Source organism: Tachyglossus aculeatus, chromosome X4 (assembly GCF_015852505.1).
Source record: "Tachyglossus aculeatus isolate mTacAcu1 chromosome X4, mTacAcu1.pri, whole genome shotgun sequence".
NCBI classification, from domain to species: domain Eukaryota; kingdom Metazoa; phylum Chordata; class Mammalia; order Monotremata; family Tachyglossidae; genus Tachyglossus; species Tachyglossus aculeatus.
In genome coordinates, this window is record NC_052098.1 from 40,507,540 (window position 1) to 40,526,259 (window position 18,720).

At 43.9% G+C, this 18,720-nt stretch overlaps 2 non-coding genes across 2 annotated transcripts; both read left to right on the top strand.

The window, feature by feature from the left end:
- Positions 1-1,380: 1,380 nt before the first annotated feature.
- On the top strand, positions 1,381-1,518 carry LOC119948259. Its single transcript, XR_005456667.1, has one exon. It is a non-coding gene; the product is annotated as a small nucleolar RNA SNORA7 (small nucleolar RNA).
- A 3,802-nt stretch (positions 1,519-5,320) lies between these two features.
- On the top strand, positions 5,321-5,456 carry LOC119948496. Its single transcript, XR_005456888.1, has one exon. It is a non-coding gene; the product is annotated as a small nucleolar RNA SNORA7 (small nucleolar RNA).
- The last annotated feature ends 13,264 nt before the right edge of the window (positions 5,457-18,720 follow it).

Genomic DNA, 18,720 nt, shown 5'->3' on the forward strand with positions numbered 1-18,720 from the left:
GATTTTTGAAGAGGGGTGTAACATGCCCAGAACGTTTCTGGACAATCTGGGCAGCGGCATGAAGTATGGATTGAAGTGGGGAGAGACAAGAGGATGGGAGATCAGAGAGGAGGCTGATGCAGTAGTCCAGACGGGATAGGATGAGAGCTTGAACGAGCAGGGTAGCGGTTTGGATGGAGAGGAAAGGGTGGATCTTGGCAATGTTGTGGAGCTGAGACCCGCAGGTTTTGGTGAAGCCTTGGATGTGAGGGGTGAACAAGAGAGCGGAGTCGAGGATGACACCAAGGTTGCAGGCTTGTGAGACAGGAAGGATGGTAGTGCCGTCCACAGTGATAGGAAAGTCAGGGAGAGGGCAGAGTTTGGGAGGGAAGACAAGGAGTTCAGTCTTGGACATGTTGAGTTTTTAGGTGGCGGGCAGACATCCAGATGGAGATGTCCTGAAGGCAGGATGAGATGCGAGCCTGGAGGAGGGGGAGAGAGCAGGGGCAGAGATGTAGATGTGGGTGTCGTCAGCATAGAGATAATAGTTGAAGCCGTGGCAGTGAATGAGGTCACCAAGGGAGTGAGTGTAGATCGAGAACAGAAAGGGACCAAGAACTGAACCTTGGGGTACCCCCACAGTAAGGGGATGGGAGGGGGAGGAGGAGCCTGCAAAAGAGACTGAGAATGAATGACCGTAGAGATAAGAGGAGAACCAGGAGAGGTTCCCCCAAATGAGGGGGAACGATCTAGAGGATTATCAGAAAATGTACATGGGCCTTCAAAGATTATGAGGGAAGGATTTAGGGGAGTGAAACTAGATCATGGGACACACCGAGAGAGGAGAGGAAAGAACCTGCTGTTGGATAGGGACCGTCTCTATATGTTGCCAACTTGTACTTCCCAAGTGCTTAGTACAGTGCTCTGCACACAGTAAGCGCTCAATAAATACGATTGAAAAAAAAAACCAGCAGGAAGAGTGCCACCCCAGGAGGTCTACAGGAAAGAAGAAAGTGTCCTGGGAAAAGGGGGAAAGTGTTAGAGCTAGGGATAGGCGTTTTGGATTGGAATTCGGTTGTATTTGTTACCAAATTAATGTGCTAATAATACTTGTCATTCCTCTATTTAAAATTCATTCAGCATGCTAACAGTTGTTGTTTTGTAGGAAGGACTCATGGTGCTAGGGAGATGTGTTTGTGCAGGAAGTAGAAGGGGAAGGGGAATCCCTGGGTTCTGAAGAGGGGGAGGAAGAGGAAGAAAAGTAATAGGGAGACTGTGAATGTAAAAGGAGAGGGGTGAGTGTGAAATGGGGAAGAGTTTGAGGGAGAGTGCCATGGGGGTGGGGCGGGGGGGTTCGCGCACATGTTCAGGGAAGAATTTAAAGGAGAGTGGGGAGGGTGTCCCCTCTCAGGATTGCACCTGGAGAGTTTCCACTACTCTAGCAGTCTCAGCTATGGGAGGGAGAGTCAAGCAGAGGCATACCCATTCCATTCCTGGCTTAGGCAGTGGCTAGTGAGTGGAAGGCAATCTGCTACAAGTCAAAACTCACCTGTGCTGTATAGCAGCGGCATGGGAGAGAGTTGAGGGCGGAGACTCAAGTATACTGCATGGAAGAAGGAAAGGGTAAACCACTTCTCATTTTTTACCAAGAAAGCTCTATAGATACACTACCAGAACGATTGCAGATGGAGGTAAGGCATTCTGAGAGAGATGTGTCCATGGAGTTGCTATGGGTAGGAAATGACTCAACAGCATAAGGGAAGGGAAAGGACTCGACAAGGGAAGGGAAGGGTGTGTGTCTGTGTGTGCATGTTTAGGGATGATGATCCTAACCCCTACCCTAGTGGTATTCCTGAGATAGGTAAAATCCCCACTAACTCCCAGGGTTCTTTCTATCAACCACCCGATCCTATGAGTAAATGGATTGATCCCAACTCTGCCACTTGTCTGCTGTGTGACCTTGGGCAAGTCACTTACACTTTTCTGTGCCTCAGTTACCTCATCTGTAAAATGGGGATTAAGACTGTGAGCCCCAGATGGGACATGAACTGTGTGCAGCTTGATCAGCTTTTATCTACCCTAACATTTAGTACAGTGCCTGGAACAAAGTAAGCGCTTAACAAATACCATAGAAAAAGGCAGAAGAGGCACATGCTGGGACTTCAGTCTCTTCCTCTCTCCCCTAGGGATAAGAGGGGATGACTCTTCTGATGGACAGTGGGAAGATGGCAGGGATAGGACTGTGAGCAGAGTGATCTGAGTCATACATGCAGATTCCAGGTATATCTCATGGAGTAGGGCTGGAAACTTTGCTTAGGGTTTGGGATCCAGGATTTTTTTTTTAATAGTACTTGTCAAGTGCTTCTGGGTGCCAAGCATCATACTAAGTCCTTGGGTAGATACAAGATTGGACACAATCCTTGTCACACTGTCTAGGCTCACAGTCTAAATAGGAGGGAAGAGGATTTAATCCTCTTTTTACAGATGAGGTCTGTACACAGCAGACAAAGGGCAGAGCCAAAATTAGAACCCAGGTCCTCTGGCTCCCAGGCCACACTGCTTCCCAATATGGCCAATTTAAGATAATCAATCAATCAGTGGTATGTATTGAGATTTTATTAAGTGCAGAGCACTGCACTAAGTGCTTGGGAGAGTAGAACAATTCAAAAGCTTTTACCCGCTTCATGTTTGACAAGAGTATTTCTTCGCAATATGTTTGCAAAAGGAAACACTGGCTCATATCAAACCAAAATTATCTCTCTCCACTTGCTTTCCTCAAATAATATTTAGAGTAGTGCGATCATTTCCACAAGAGAGGGTGTGGGCAGGTAAACAGAAATTTCAGAATTCATAAACATCCATATCAATTGCTCTCTGAAAACAATTCATTTTGCATAAGGTCTTCTTCAGTGTCATATACTTCAAGGTTTGATAGCTCAGAACACTTAAACTGCCTGATCAGCCTTCCAAAGACCGTGTGCTGGCTGCTCTCAAGGCAATGATAATGATAATTTGAATTTTTAGAGAGCTTTAATTTTTTTAAAATACTTTCACATCTAAAAAGTGAGAAACAGCACAGTCTGGTTGATAGAGCATGGGTCTGGGAGTCAGAAGACCTGCGTCCTAATTCCGGCTCCACCACTTGTCTGCTGTGTGACTTTGGGCGAGTCATTTGACTTCTCTGTGCCTCAGTTACCTCATCTGTAAAGTGGAAATTAAGACTGTGAGCCCCATGCAGGACATGGACCGTATCCAACCTGATTAGCTTAGTGCTTAGTACAGAGTCTGACACATAGTAAGCGCTTAATAAATACAATTTTAAAATGATGATAATAATAATTATGGTATTTGTTAATAATTATGGTATTTGTTAAGCACTTACTATGTGTCAGGCACTGTACAAAGCGCTGGGGTGAATACAAGTACATTGGGTTGGACACAGTCCCTGTCCCACATGGGACTCACAGTCTCAATCCCCATTTTACAGATGAGGTAACTGAGGCCCAGAGAAGTGAAGTGACTTGCCCAAACTCACACAGCAGACAAGTTGCGGAGTCAGAATTAGGATCTTATGCCATGCTGCTTCTCATTTAGTTTGAATTTCACAGTATCTCTATGAGTAGCATTTGTTGTTCTCCTTATGTTTTAGAAAAGAAAATGATGCACAGAGAGGTGAAGTGGCATGCCTGAAGTCACACAGGAGAGCAAAAGAGCTGGGAATAGAACCCCAGTTGCCTGAATCACTTTCCCCTTGACTTATGTAGGAACTGCCAAATTAGGTGGAAGCCATGACTGCCAAAACCTGTTATTGCCCTCCTTCCAACCACTCCTCTCCAGTGCAGCAGTACATGTGCATACACGCGCACACACACACACACACACACACACACAGTTATGCATGAAATGATCTCTGCAGTATTCCTGACTTGTTCATATGCAGTCTATACTATGGAATAGGCAGGGAAGACTTTAGCCCTTAAGTCAGCTCTGAATTTCTGGGAATACTTAGAAACACTCTCTATACATTCCTTGGAAAAGAATGAAATCCAGTTGCTACAAAAAAGGGAAGATCTGTTTAATTCCTGGAGCAATATATAATAATGATGGCATTTGTTAAGCGCTTACTATGTGCAAAGCACTGTTCTGTAAAAAAACAACATGATAAACATTTAATAAAAATGAAGTAGAGTCAGCTTATTTAAAATTCAATAATGCTGGAGAACATTGAATCTGAACTCAAAAAATTTAAGAAACCAGTCTACCCCACAACCAAGCACAAAGAGAAGCAGCATGGCCTGGTGGATAGAGCATGGGCCTGGGAGTCAGAAGGACCTGTGTCCTAATTCTGGCTCTGCCACTTGTCTGCTCTGTGACCTTGGGTAAGTCACTTCACTTCTCTTTGCCTCAGTTATCTCATCTGTAAAATGGAAATAAAGACTGTGACCCCTATGTGGGACAGGGAATGTGTTCAACCTGATTAGTTTGCATCTATCCCAGCCCTTAGTTCAGTGCTGGGCACAGAGTAAGCGCTTAACAAATATCATAAAAAATAAATAAACCCAGTTGAAATACACATATGAGCATCCAGTCCGAATAGTAGTACTAAAAGATGCTTCTGTATGAAGGAGAAAAATAAAGTGTGACAGGAGATAGATTCAGTAGCTAAATCTCCTCTTACTAAGAGTGGAATGAAGAATTCACCATAAGTACTGTATTCTGGGTGAACAGTGATTTAGGTATGGTCTTTTGGTCTTTGCCCAGCCAGTAGTTTATCTAAATAGGAAGGAAGGCAGAGAGGTATTTAGTCAAGGGTTGTCCTTATGTCCTTATTGGTGGTGTCTGGGTTAGATTTTGCTGTGAAGACCTCAGAGAAGGGGTGAGGCTTGGTTTAGTGTAAAGAAGCAGCCATGGTGTAGTGGATAGAGCATGGGCCTGGGAGTCAGAAGGTCATGGGTTCTAATCCTGGTGCTGCTGCATGTCTGCTATGTGACCTTGGACAAGTCACTTCACTTCTCTCTTCACGTCTCAGTTACCTCATCTGTAAAATGGGGATCGTGACTGGGTGGGACAGGGACTGTGTCCAACCTGATTTGCTTGTATCCAACCCAGCACTTAGTACAGTGCTTGACATAATGAGTGCTTAACAAATACCACAATCATTATTATTTATTATGAGTTGGATGTTGTTAGTGAAATCTTTCTGACAAATACATTTTGGGGCCTGAAACCAGGAAATTCACAATCCCAAATGAAAAAATGGCCTCCTAGGCCAAAAAAAAAAAAGATGACATTTCAGGATGTCCAGTCAGGGAAAATTAAATATCCTATTCTGCAACCCCACCACCTCAGAATCACATCTGGAGAGTTTCCAGTACTCTACCAGTCTTGGCTATGGGAGGGAGAGTCAAGCAGAGGCATACCCAGTCCATTCCTAGCTTGGGCAGTGGCTAGCGAGTAGAAGGCAATCTGCTCCAAGTCAAAACTCACCTGTGCTGGGCAGCAGCAGCATGGGAGAGAATCGAGGGTGGAAACCCAAGTTTACTGTGTAGAAGAAGGCAATGGTACACCATTTCCATAGTTTTACCAAGAAAACTCTATGGACCACTACCAGAACGAATGCAGATGGAGGTGGGGTGTTCTGGGAGAGAGGTGTGTCCATGGAGTCGCTAAGGGTCAGAGATGACTCGACGGCATAAAATAAGACAAGATCCTGCAGCCCAGGATCTCATAGAAAAGGACTAATTTCTGGGTTTCTCCCTAACTCTAAGCAGGACAAGGGGATTTCAAATATGTGTCCTTCAATTCCGGGACATAAAAGCATGGTTATAGGGATCAAGCCCGAACAAGGGCTTAGAGCCTGCATCAAAACCTAACCAAAACCCCCACCCTACACACACAGTTTAGCCATTCCTTCCTCCTCCAGACAGGGGAGGGGCCAGACTGTGACAAGGAGGCGGCAATCTGTGCGTGCTCAGGGATGGGAGGGAGTTGGCGGACAAGGAGCAGGAGACAGCTGGGATGGGTGAAAAAATACTAAATACAACCTCATGCTCTAAGCTTCAAGTTCTTTCACTTATTTCCATTCAATCTAGACAAATGTTATGTGAACTTAATCCACGAGTTTTGGGAAACCCATGACACACGTGGGGAGAGAAGTATGTTCATTAGAGTTCTAGTAACATCATCTTCTGAAAAGACATGTCATGTCATTATGGTTTATAGCCTCATCCTGTAAAAGAGAAAGTTATAGAAGCCTGTAATTTTTTATACTATATTGCCCCCCCAAATACATAATACCCAACTCTTATAAATTGCATACAGATATAGATGCATAATTGCAATATTGCTGTCTAGCCCGATGGAGCATGCTTCCACAGGGGCCCCCCGTTTCCCCCTCCTCCCCCTCATGCCCTCTCCACGAGGTGTGGGGTGCGGGGCCGGGGGCGGTCCCCCGGCTCACTACGCTGATGACACCCAGATCTACATCTCTGCCCCTGCTCTCTCCCCCTCCTTCCAGGCTCGCATCTCCTCCTGCCTTCAGGACATCTCCATCTGGATGTCTGCACACCACGTAAAATTCAACATGTCCAAGACTGAACTCCTTGTCTTCCCTCCCAAACCCTGCCCTCTCCCTGACTTTCCCATCACTGTTGACGGCACTACCATCCTTCCCGTCTCACAAGCCCGCAACCTTGGTGTCATCCTCGACTCCGCTCTCTCATTCACCCCTCACATCCAAGCTGTCACCAAAACCTGCCGGTCTCAGCTCCACAACATTGCCAAGATCCGCCCTTTCCTCTCCATCCAAACCGCTACCCTGCTCGTTCAAGCTCTCATCCTATCCCATCTGGACTACTGCATCAGCCTCCTCTCTGATCTCCCATCCTCGTGTCTCTCCCTACTTCAATCCATACTTCATGCTGCTGCCCAGATTGTCCTTGTCCAGAAACGCTTTGGGCATGTTACTCCCCTCCTCAAAAATCTCCAGTGGCTACCAATCAATCTGCGCATCAGGCAGAAACTCCTCACCCTCGGCTTCAAGGCTCTCCATCACCTTGCCCCCTCCTACCTCACCTCCCTTCTCTCCTTCTACAGCCCAGCCCGCACCCTCCGCTCCTCTGCCGTTAATCTCCTCACCGTGCCTCGTTCTCGCCTGTCCCGTCATCGACCCCTGGTCCACATCATCCCCCTGGCCTGGAATGCTCTCCCTCCCAACATCCGCCAAGCTAGCTCTCTTCCTCCCTTCAAGGCCCTACTGAGAGCTCACCTCCTCCAGTAGGCCTTCCCAGACTGAGCCCCCTCCTTCCTCTCCCCCTCGTCCCACTCTCCATCCCCACCGTCTTACCTCCTTCCCTTCCCCACAGCACCCGTATATATGTATATATGTTTGTACATATTTATTACTCTATTCATTTATTTATTTTACTTGTACATATCTATTCTATTTATTTTATTTTGTTAATATGTTTGGTTTTGTTCTGTGTCTCCCCCTTCTAGACTGTGAGCCCACTGTTGGGTAGGGACTGTCTCTGTATGTTGCCAACTTGTACTTCCCAAGCGCTTAGTACAGTGCTCTGCACACAGTAAGCGCTCAATAAATACAATTGATTGATTGATTGATTGATTCCACAGAAATCCAGTGCAGTGACATTAGAGACCTATAATGATGTCAAACAAGAATCCAAGATGTTCCATTTTTGTTAAACAACCCACCAGAGGCCTGTGAAAGAAACACATACCTGGGGCAAGCTCTGGCATTGAAAATAATCATATACTGAACAAGCTACTATTCCAAAGATGAACTGAATATGCCCTTTATCTGCCCTTCCTGCTCTCCGAGGGCCTTCGTTTCCCTTTGAGAAACCTTTAATGGCCTGTGGGCAGCTCTGTCTATTGTTGTGTTTGAACATAACATTACCTCAGTGGGATTTGGTTCTTCTTTTCCCCCTGGGATTGCTCCTCAAATAGCTCTAGACTGTAAACTCATTGTGGGCAGAGAATGTGTCTGTTTACTGTTGTATTGTACTCTCCCAAGTGCTTAATACACTGCTCTGCACACAGTAAGTGCTCAATAAATACGATTGAATGAATGAATGAATGAATGAGCTAAGCCAATCCAGGACCTAGGGTGGGTATCTTGCTGCTGTTTCTGTGGGATGTTGTGTTGAGGAATCTGCCTCCCAAGACAGGATTAATTGTCCTTCGACTGGCCATCACAGCAGGAGGAGGCAGAAGAACCAAGGATCCATTGCCTTAATCCTCCTGCCAAATATGGGGGGACAGCCCAAATGTGAGAAGGAATTAACTTGTGAAATTCCCAGAATCTTTGTGGTCTCTCTGTGACCTGTGCTAAGTCCAACTGAAGATTCTGTCCCCAAGTGAGCATTTCTGTATGGGGGAGATAGAGGATCATCATCAGTGGTTTTATTGAACACTTCCTGTGTGCAGAGCACTGTAGTAAGCACTTGGGACAGTATAATACAACAGTTGGTAGACGTGATCCCTGTCCACAATGATCCTCAAAATACATGATGCAGATTCATTGGGAACCAGAGATGAAGACTGTCAGGTAGTGTGGGGTGTCTGGGATGAGGAAGATATCATAGAAAAGAAGGTTGCCTGAAGCAAATGGAGAGACAGAGTAGTCCCTCATCAGAGCAGGCTCCCGGGGGGGGGGGGAGGCGGTGGGGGGGGGGGGGACAAGGAACCAAATGAAGCCAAGTTAAAAAGGCCTTAGGATACCATTTTAGGTTGTAGGAAATGGGGTATCTAATTAGAGGGACATGGAGTTTCAAGAAGCCAACCAGAAGTGGAAATAGGTAATGAAAAATGCTCTGAATGGCCTTGCAAACCTTTAGGAAGGTCTTCCCACGTGATCCAGTTACCAGTCCATATGTCACATATCAGCCTTCTCTTCCATCGAATGGAACAAGAATTAACATTAAGCTGTAACTGATTCTCCACATGAAGAATGCTGGGTGACTCAAGTAATTAGTCTAAAAAATGAATCAGTCAATAAAATAAGCTATGAACAAGCTATTAACAATATGGCCTATTGTTGGATTTCCAAGATTTCGGCTGGAAATACTTCATACCAGAATTATGCTTCCTTGTGGGGATTGCAGTATTTTGTCTACAACCCTTCCTGCCAAGCTGACCGTTTTGCTGGAAAGTCCCTATAAATCTATTAAGAACTGAAAGCATATAGGAATAATTCAACAGGCTTCTTCTGTCTCCGATAAAAAATCCCATATGAATTTAGTTCTTAGGAGTTGTGTTCGTGTACTGTGATAAATGACATTTCAAAAAGACATTAGTGTATTTCTGTCTTGAATCAGCAAAAATTAGAGTTCCTCCAGTCAGATCTCGTCCATGATGAGGGGGTCTCCGGCTCTCACTGACTCCCATTCCTCTCTCTGCCACATATTCCCCCAAGACAATTCCCCACTGTCAGCCCCAATTTCCAAACCATCCACTGGCAAAGTGGCTGAGGACGTCGAGACGTGGGGCCAGAACGATCCCCATTAAAGCTAGTGGAACAGGATGACCAACACAGTCACCCTTGGCAAGATTGAGTTGTCCTGGCTCCTTGCCTGGAAGGCCTGTTCCAAGGAGGGAAGGAGTTGTTCTATAGGTGAGGTCATGACCAGCCCAGGGGACACCAGTCTCTAGATTTTGCCACATCCCCTACTTTGTCATCCCTGATTGAGCAGGGGAAGCACAAGATCAGAGATGTTTAAATGGCTCCACTTGACAGCTTCGTGTGAACATCAGCCCCTCCTTTTACTGCCTATGTTTCCATGAGTGTGCTGCTTGGAAAGAGGTCAAACCCAAAGAATCTCTGAAGTGGGGGTGACCCAGTAAGTTAGCAAAGAGTGGGGAGAAGGTAATCAATCAATGGTATTTCTTGAGCGCTTACTGTGTGCAGAGCACTGTACTAATTGCTTGGGAGAGTATAATATAACAGAGTTGGTAGACCCTTTCCCTGCCCACAGTCTAGAGGAGGAGACAGACATTAATAGAAATAAATAAATAAATAAATAAATTATGGATATGTACATGAAGTATTGTGGGGTTGAGGGTGGAGTGAATACCTATTGCCCAAAGGGTACAGATCCAAGTGCACAAATGGCACAAAAGGGATATGGAGTGGGGGGAAAAAAGGGTTAATCAGTGAAGGCCTCTTGGATATGTGACCTTAATAAATACTAATATTAATAAATATTATAAATATTAATGTTAACAGTAGTTATGGATGCAGCTCTTGCTCTGGCATGCTCCTCGGGACTCTTTTGCTGTTTCCACTGGTACCAAAGACTAACATCGTTTAAAGCCTTTTCCCTAAAATAAATCCTTATTTTCTCATACCTCTCTACGTCTTCCTAGATAAATATCTCCTCAGGCATCTCTATAGCTTGTTCTACCCCTAATCAGGATGCAAAGTTGGGCTCAAATGCATGTATACACACACACACACGCATGCAGTTTTCAGTTTTAAGTGTTGGAATAGCAGGATAGCGGGAGTGGAAAGTGGAAAGCCTGACCAAAGCTAGCTAGTTTAATGGTGAGATGGAATTTTAGCAGAGGTTTGAAGGGGGAGAATGATGTGAAGTGGAATGGGATGAGCAGTTCGGGAAGACGGGAGAGTTTGTGCAATGTCTCAAAAGGCAGGAGAGTCATGTGTGAAAGATGGTAGAGCAGAGACCATGAATCGGGGATTGAGTTGGAAAGGGGCTGGAGAGCCATTTGTTGAAGGACTTGGAGTTCAAGGATAAGGGTTTAAATTTGAGGGTGTAATGTATTGTTATTATCTTCCTCAGGCTTGAGAAAGATAATAATAATAATAATATAATTTTAGGGTATTTGTTAAACACTTACAATGTGCCAAGCACTATCCTAAGCACTGGGGTAAGTACAAGATAATCAGGTCGCACAGTCCCTGAAACGCATGGGGCTCACAGTCTAAGTTAGAGGGAGAACAGTTACTTAATCCCTATTTTACAGATGAGGAAACAAGCACAGAGAAGTTAAGTAGCTTACCCAAGGTCATACAGCAGGCAAGAGGTCGGAATTAGAACCCACGTCTGGGATTAGAACCCAGGTCCTGGGATTCCCAGTCCTTCTTGTCAATTATTGCATGCTGGGCTAGCATGGGGGGAAAGTTGGAGGCAGAAAAACTAACACAGACCCTGCAGTGAGACTAGTATAGCTATCTATATAGTATAGTATATAGTATAGCCATCTTCCAGCTGGGAGGAGTAACTAGGTGAGCACTGAGGCTTGGAGGTGACATAGCCCTGGATTTTGGCACTGCCCAGGAAGAATCTGGAGGTTTTGGGAAGAGCTCCCAGCCTCCCACCCTGGACTGTAGGCTTTCCTGGCACCAGCTCTCGAGACTGACATTAGCCCCTGAACACAAAACCACCACAAATCAGATCACATCGAGTGGGTTCCCTAATAAGCTTAAGTGAGACTTGTCAAGGATCATTTGGAGAATAATTCTGGCTTTCAGAATAGAGCCTTCCATGGCTTACAGAAGTAACAGGGACCAAGCCCAGGGCAGTGTGCTGAATAGACCTTATGATTAGAGAAATTCATACCAATCATTTGTGTCTGCTGTTCAACATATGCTTCCTAAAAAAGCTCCCTTGGAGAACTCATACACTCCCATGTCTACCTACCATCTCTACACAGATGATCCCCAAATCTACCACTCCTGTCCTGACCTCTCTCCTTCTCTGCAGTCTTGCATTTCCTCCTGCCTTCAGGACATCTCTACTTGGATGTCCATCAGACACCTCAAATTTAACATGTCCAAAACTGAACTCCTCATTTTCCCACTGGGACCCTTCCCTCCCGTAACTTTCCCATCACTGTAGACTGCACCACCACCCTCCCTGTTTCACAGGCCCAGGACATTGGCATGATTCTCAACTCATCTCTCTCCTTTAACCCATATATTCACTCTGTCACCAAGTCCTGTTGAATCTAACTTCACAACAACCCTACTTCTTCTCCGTTCTGCATCACCTATGCACTTGGACGTTAAATATTTGATATTCACCCCATACTCAACCCCGGAACACTTATCTTATGTATGCATCCATAATTCATTTATTTATATTAATGTCTGTCTAACCCTCTAGACTGTAAGCTCATTGTAGAAAGGGAACATGCCTACCAACTCTGTTGTATTATACTCTCCCAAGTGATTACTTCAGTGCTCTGCACAGAGTAAGTGCTCAATAAATACCATTGATTGATTGGATGAAAGGAGAAAAACAGAATTGTAAATTGGTCCTCCCTGACAGTCTGGTTTCCGGGCACCTTATCACACACCCAATTAGTCATTTGAGACAGAATCAGAATACAGTATATGATTTATATATATTAGTGTAAATTAGATGATATCATAGATAAATTGAGAGCCCAGGTCGCTGAATGGGTCGCTGCACATTATAGCGTCTTGGTCCATGAGGGCTGAAAACCCTTTGACAGAATTATTTCAAGCCAAAAAGCCTGCCCCAAAACATCCAGATCATTGCAACCCAAATTACATTTTAGGCATAAATTATCTGAGTAATTTGGGTAGGTAGACCCAAAAGATGATTGACCCTTGATAGGTTATTTACCCAATTTGTACATGTTTTGTTTTGTTGTCTGTCTCCCCCTTCTAGACTGTGAGCCCGTTGTTGGATAGGGACCTTTTGTATATGTTGCCAACTTGTACTTCCCAAGCATTAGTACAGTGCTCTGCACACAGTAAGCGCTCAATAAATACGATCGAATGAATGAAAGATGCTAACTGTGAACAGGGCAATAGGAAAGCTCCTATTTCTCACTGGGGTTAGGTATCATGAAATCCTGCTTGAGGCTGATTTTCATTGAAGAAATTCAAAATAATAACAATAATAATAATTTTGGTATTTGTTAAGCACTTACTATGTGCCAAGCACTGTTCTAAGCACTGGGGGGGATACAAGGTAATCAGGTTGTCCCACATGGGGCTCACAGTCTTAATCCCCATTTTCCAGATGAGGGAACTGAGGTACAGAGAAGTTAAGTGACTTGCCCAAAGTCACACAGCTGATAAGTGGTGGAGCCGGGATTAGAATCCATGACCTCTGACTCCCAAGCCCATGCTCTTTCCACTGAACCACACTGTTTCATGTTTGCCTTACTCCTAACATCTCCACCATCTTGACATTTCCTGAGGAAATGTGCCTCAGAATGATACATGAAGCCCATGAAATTTCAGTCAACATTCGAAGATCCAGACATAATAATTATTATCATTAATAATAATATTTAAGTACTTACTATGTGCCAAGCACTCTATTAAGTGCTAGGGTAGATACAAGATATTCAGGTCCCACATGGAGGTCACATTCTAAGTAGGAGGTTCGAATCCCCATTGTGCAGATGAGGGAACTGAGGCACAGAGAAGTTAAGTGATTTGCTCAAGGTCACACAGTAAGTAAGTTGTGGATCTGGAATTAGAACCCAGGTCCTCTGACTCCCAGTCCTGTGTTCTTTCCACTAAGCCATGCTACTTCACATTTACCCTGACAAGAGTAAATTTTCCTTCAAAGATTCAGTTGCTAGTTGATTTATTTTAAACCATCAATTGCAATTACAAGGTGATAGGGAGTTTCCAGATAAAGTTTCCATTGTGGACTTCTGACTGAATATTTGCATTTAATTTACTGATAAGTGTCAGATGTTCCATATTCAAGGAAAACATTCTACAGAATGATCCTGTTCCACGACTTCTCAACTAAAATGGATTTATCTGTGATTGATAATGACTTACTTTGCAAATGACTCCTTTAAAATTGGCCTTTCCACTCATCTTAAAGTTGGGAACTTGGGGCATTTTATTTTTAATATTGTACCACATCCACCCTGAAAAGAGCCCAGCGATTTTCCCTGTCTTAGATGTGTGTTGGTTAAGAGCATATTTCTTCCCTGGTTCCACAATGTCTGTCCTAGGTACTCTTTTTTTCCATAGACTAGTGGAATTAAGTGAAGTCCTGGTATTTGAAGAATTAGAAGACAGGAAACAAGATGGTACAAACAAATAAATGAAAACCAGCTTCCAAGTCTTAGAATGGAGGTTTAAGGGAAGAAAACTGGGAGAAAGCCCACTGACAGAAGGGAAGTAACAAATCATGAAATCACCAAAGCATAGTGAGAGCATATGAGGACTTGATTTAGTTAACACTCTCTGTGGCCTCCCACATCAAGTAGAGTGACAATCACTGGACTTTTGTCTAGGTGACTTAATCCCCAGAGAGACTGCATGGTCATTCAGTTTATCGATCAATGATATTTATTGAGTGCTTACTGTGTGCAGAGCACTGTATGAAGCACTTGACAGAGTACAATACAATAGAGTTGGCAAGTATGAAGCAGCATGGCTCAGTGGAAAGAGAACAGGTTTTGGAGTCAGAGGTCATGGGTTCAAATCCCGGCTCCGCCAACTGTCAGCTGTGTGACTTTGGACAAGTCATTTAACTTCTCTATGCCTCAGTGACCTCATCTGTAAAATGGGGATTAAAACTGTGAGCCCCCTGTGGGACAACCTGATCACCTTGTAACCTCCCCAACGCTTAGAACAGTGCTTTGCACATAGTAAGCACTTAAATACCATCATTATTATTATTATTAAGTACGGTCCCTGCCCACAAGGAGCTTACAGCCTAGAGGGGAAAACAGACATTAAAATAAATTACAGATAGGAGAAATGACAGGGTACAAAGTTGTGTACATAAGTACTGCAGGGCTGAGGGTGGAGTGGATATCACATGCTTAAAGGGTACAGATCCAAGTGCTCCGGGGTTACAGTACTCTGCACACAGTAAGCGCTCAATAAATACGATTGAATGAATAAATGAGTATGGGATGAATATCAAGCACTCAACATCCAAGTGCACAGGTGATGCAGAAGGGAGAGGAAGAAGGGGGAAATCAAGGAAGGTCTCTTGGAGGAGTTGTGATTTTAACAAAGCTTTGAAATGCAAGTCTTCAAACAACTAGTGAAAGTCTTTCCTTCTGGTCTCACAGCATCTGTTCCTTTCATAAACTTAAAACCCTATGTGGTCAAACCCAAATTGACCACCTCTACCACTTCCTTCTCAGTCACTGTGATCAATTTCTTTATGCAGATTCTCGGTCCTGTTGGCTCATCCATCCTTACCAATGGGAGACTCCATCATCAGTCTCTCCACAATTGTTTGCATCAACTCTAAACATCATTTCTGCTGTAACTGAGATAGATTCCAGAGCTAAATCCCTATTTATTACTTCAGAGGAAGGAATGTCATACTCAACAATGATACAGGAAGTTCATTCATTTAATCACATTTATTGAATGCTTATTGTGTGTGGAGCACTATACTAAGTGCTTGGGAAAGTACAATGCAACAATAAGCAGACATATTCCCAGCCCACAATGAGCTTACAGTCTAGAGGGGGAGACAGACATTAACATAAATAAATAAATTACAAGTTCAGGGTCCACAGACATATTCAGTTCAGTCATCACAGATAGCACCCCTAACCCTGTTCAGACATCTCATACCCCATGTCGTTGGTCACCGGAAAATGATAATAATAATAATAATAGCATTTATTAAGCACTTACTATGTGCAAAGCACTGTCCTAAGCACTGGGGAGGTTACAAGATGATCAGGTTGTCCCACGGGGAGCTCACAGTCTTAATCCCCATTTTACAGATGAGGTAACTGAGGCACAGAGAAGTTAAGTGACTTGTCCAAAGTCACACAGCTGACAATTGGCGGAGCCGGGATTTGAACCCATGACCTCTGACTCCAAAGCCAGAGCTCTTTTCCACTGAACCACGCTGCTTCTCTGAAACTAAGGGAGAGTGACAGAAGTGACCTAACCCTGGCAGGGAACAAAAAACAGGGATAGCAAGCTATGAGGAGAAAGAGAAGCCATAGTAGGAAGGCTGTCGAATGGAGAGATATGGTAAGACACAAGGAGAAGGGAACATCAGAGCCTTAACTCTCTAGGGACAGGACTTATCCCCTAGTAACCACAGCAGGGAATTCAGAACCTACTTACATCATCCTAACAGCTGCCTAGGAACTTGGGAGCAATAGTAACCAAGTAGAGTCCAAGCATGGTGGGGGAGCCAAAAAGGAACACTAACAAGGACAGTGTACTGAGGGAGCTTTGTACACTAATTAGTAGAACTACTTAGAAGCCATATGGAGTGTGAGAGAGAGTGTGTGTGTGTGTGTGTGTGTGTGTGTGTGTGTGTGTGTGTGTGTACCTACTATATATTTTGAAGAGTTTGTGTGTGGAATTGTTTATCCAAAATTGTCCTATTTCCCCATTATCTACAGATACCAAATGTAGAAAGTACAATCTTGCAACTTAAATTAGCTGAATACACTGTACTAAGCACTTGGAAACGTACAACAGAAGCATGGGTCATGTTCCAGGCACAAAATGAGCTGAGACATCCTGAGACATCCTGATCAGCGTGACCTGGTAGAAAGAGCATGGGCCCGGGAGTCAGAGGGTCTGAGTTCTAATCCCCGTTCTGCCATTTACCTGCTGGGTGACCTTGAACAAGTCACTCAACTTCTGTTCCTCAGTTTCCTCATTCGTAAAATGGGGATTCAATGTCTGCTATTATTATGGTACTGCTTAAGTGCTTACTATGTGCCAAGCACTGTTCTAAGCAGTAGATACAAGTTAATCAGGTTGGATATAGTTCTCGATCTACATGGGGCTCACAATCTAAGTAGGAGGAAGTAAGCTTTAATCCCCATTTTACAGATGGGGTAACTGAGGCAGAGAGAAGTTAAGTGACTTGCCCAAGGTCAAACAGCAGATACTGGCAGAGCCAAGATTAGACCCCACGTCCTCTGACTTCCAGGCCAGCATTTTCCGCTAGGCCATGCCGCTGCACTACTCCCTCCTACCTAGACTGTGAGCCACATGTGGGACAGGGACTGTGTCCATCTCGATTATCTTCTATATACTCCAGTTCTTAGTACAGTGCTTGGCACATAGTAAGCACTTAAAAAAGTACCAAAATTATTATAGTACCGAATCCTACCACCAAACTGAACTACTCCATGCGTAAACCACATTAATTCTTTCAGTCATTGATAAAAAAGCACCCTGGTGGCAAGAAGCAGGTAACTAAGCTTCTAAAGATCTGCATTTGGAAAGTAGTTTACACAGTAAAAGCATCTGAATTGATGCCTCCTTTGCTGTTTCCTGTGAAGTCTTCACCTTCTTCTGGAAGGGAACTGAATTGTTTTTAAAGATTCTTCTCACTCACCCAGATTTGCTGGGTCTGTAACCTCACAGCTGATCACGTGGACTACCTTGCAGCTTTGCAGTGAGGATTGTCTCAGCCCCGACCCACCCCCCTCTGCCAATGCACCCCAAACCACACACATCCCTATCCATTCTTCAGGTATTTCAGAAGAAAACTGGTTAGAAAAATTGGACAAACCTGCAGTTGTTCCTTATGATTCGCCTTGGGATTTCATTTGACCTGCACTACCATCTCCTGAATGACAAGCTTTAGACCACTTGATTCCACTGCAAAGCACTGCATAGATGATTAATACAAAGTCACCAATGAATTGTCTCCATTTCCATCATGGGATGAAAGACAGGGCCCATTAGATACACTGTCGTTTGGGAAAGGGGAAATTTGGTGCTAGTGTACTAGGATAAACCTTACTGTTTGAGAACTTGAGAAAAGTATTGTTTTTATGGGCCATATCTTCTTGCAAAGATACTGGGGTCACTCTAGACCGATTTCAGATGGAACGTGGGTTCTCCCAGTTTTTCTCCCTCAACTAGATCACTGTACCCAATGATAAAAATGGCTGGAATTCACCATTCTGGTCAGAAATGAAGCTAGGGGAGGCACAGGCTGACTCTCATTTCTACAGAATCAAAATTAGATATGACGAGTGTGACGGAAGTGCGAACAGTAACTGGATACTAATGATAGTTTACTTTTAATCTACCTGCCAGGATTTAATAAAAGTTCAGAGAAGAAAGTTTTATTTTACAGGGTCTTACTTTATCCAATGCGGTTTGCCTGTTTGGGTGTTGGGGAAGGGAATATTACCGTATTTCAGCATGCAAACTCTTTAGGTAATAGTTGAAATGAACTCCATGTAATGTTAGCCAGTTGAAACATGAATAGAGAAGCTTGAGAGATACTTGAGAGCACATATTGTACATTTGAAAAAAAACAGGACTCAAGATGGAGCTCCTCATACATGGAGATAGTTTGAACTTTGGACCTTGGGCTTTTGCTTATTGCAACACAGAACTAATATTCAGGTATATTGAGCATGTGAAGAAACCTGGCCCAGCCAGCTTTCCTCTGTCATGACTCCAGAAAATAGCATCAATAAAGAAGTTTCTTTCCACACTTGTTTTGAACCCGGTTACCTAGAAACCACAATGAAGAGTTCATTAAAAGGGAATAGATCATTAGTCTATGGAAAATTTTTCTGAGATGGAGCTAGAAGGAAACCTGGTCCCAATCATGCTTTTCTTCTACAGATAAATTTGTTATTAAACCCTTAACTGGCTAATAGGTAGAGAAAATAGCTTGCCCTTGTACTTTTCCCTTTGCATATCATGATGAAACATACCGCCTTCTCACTTTGACCAGCCATACAACTTATCCTGGTTTTTTTCTTTTCCTGGGAAACAGAAGGCTTACTTCC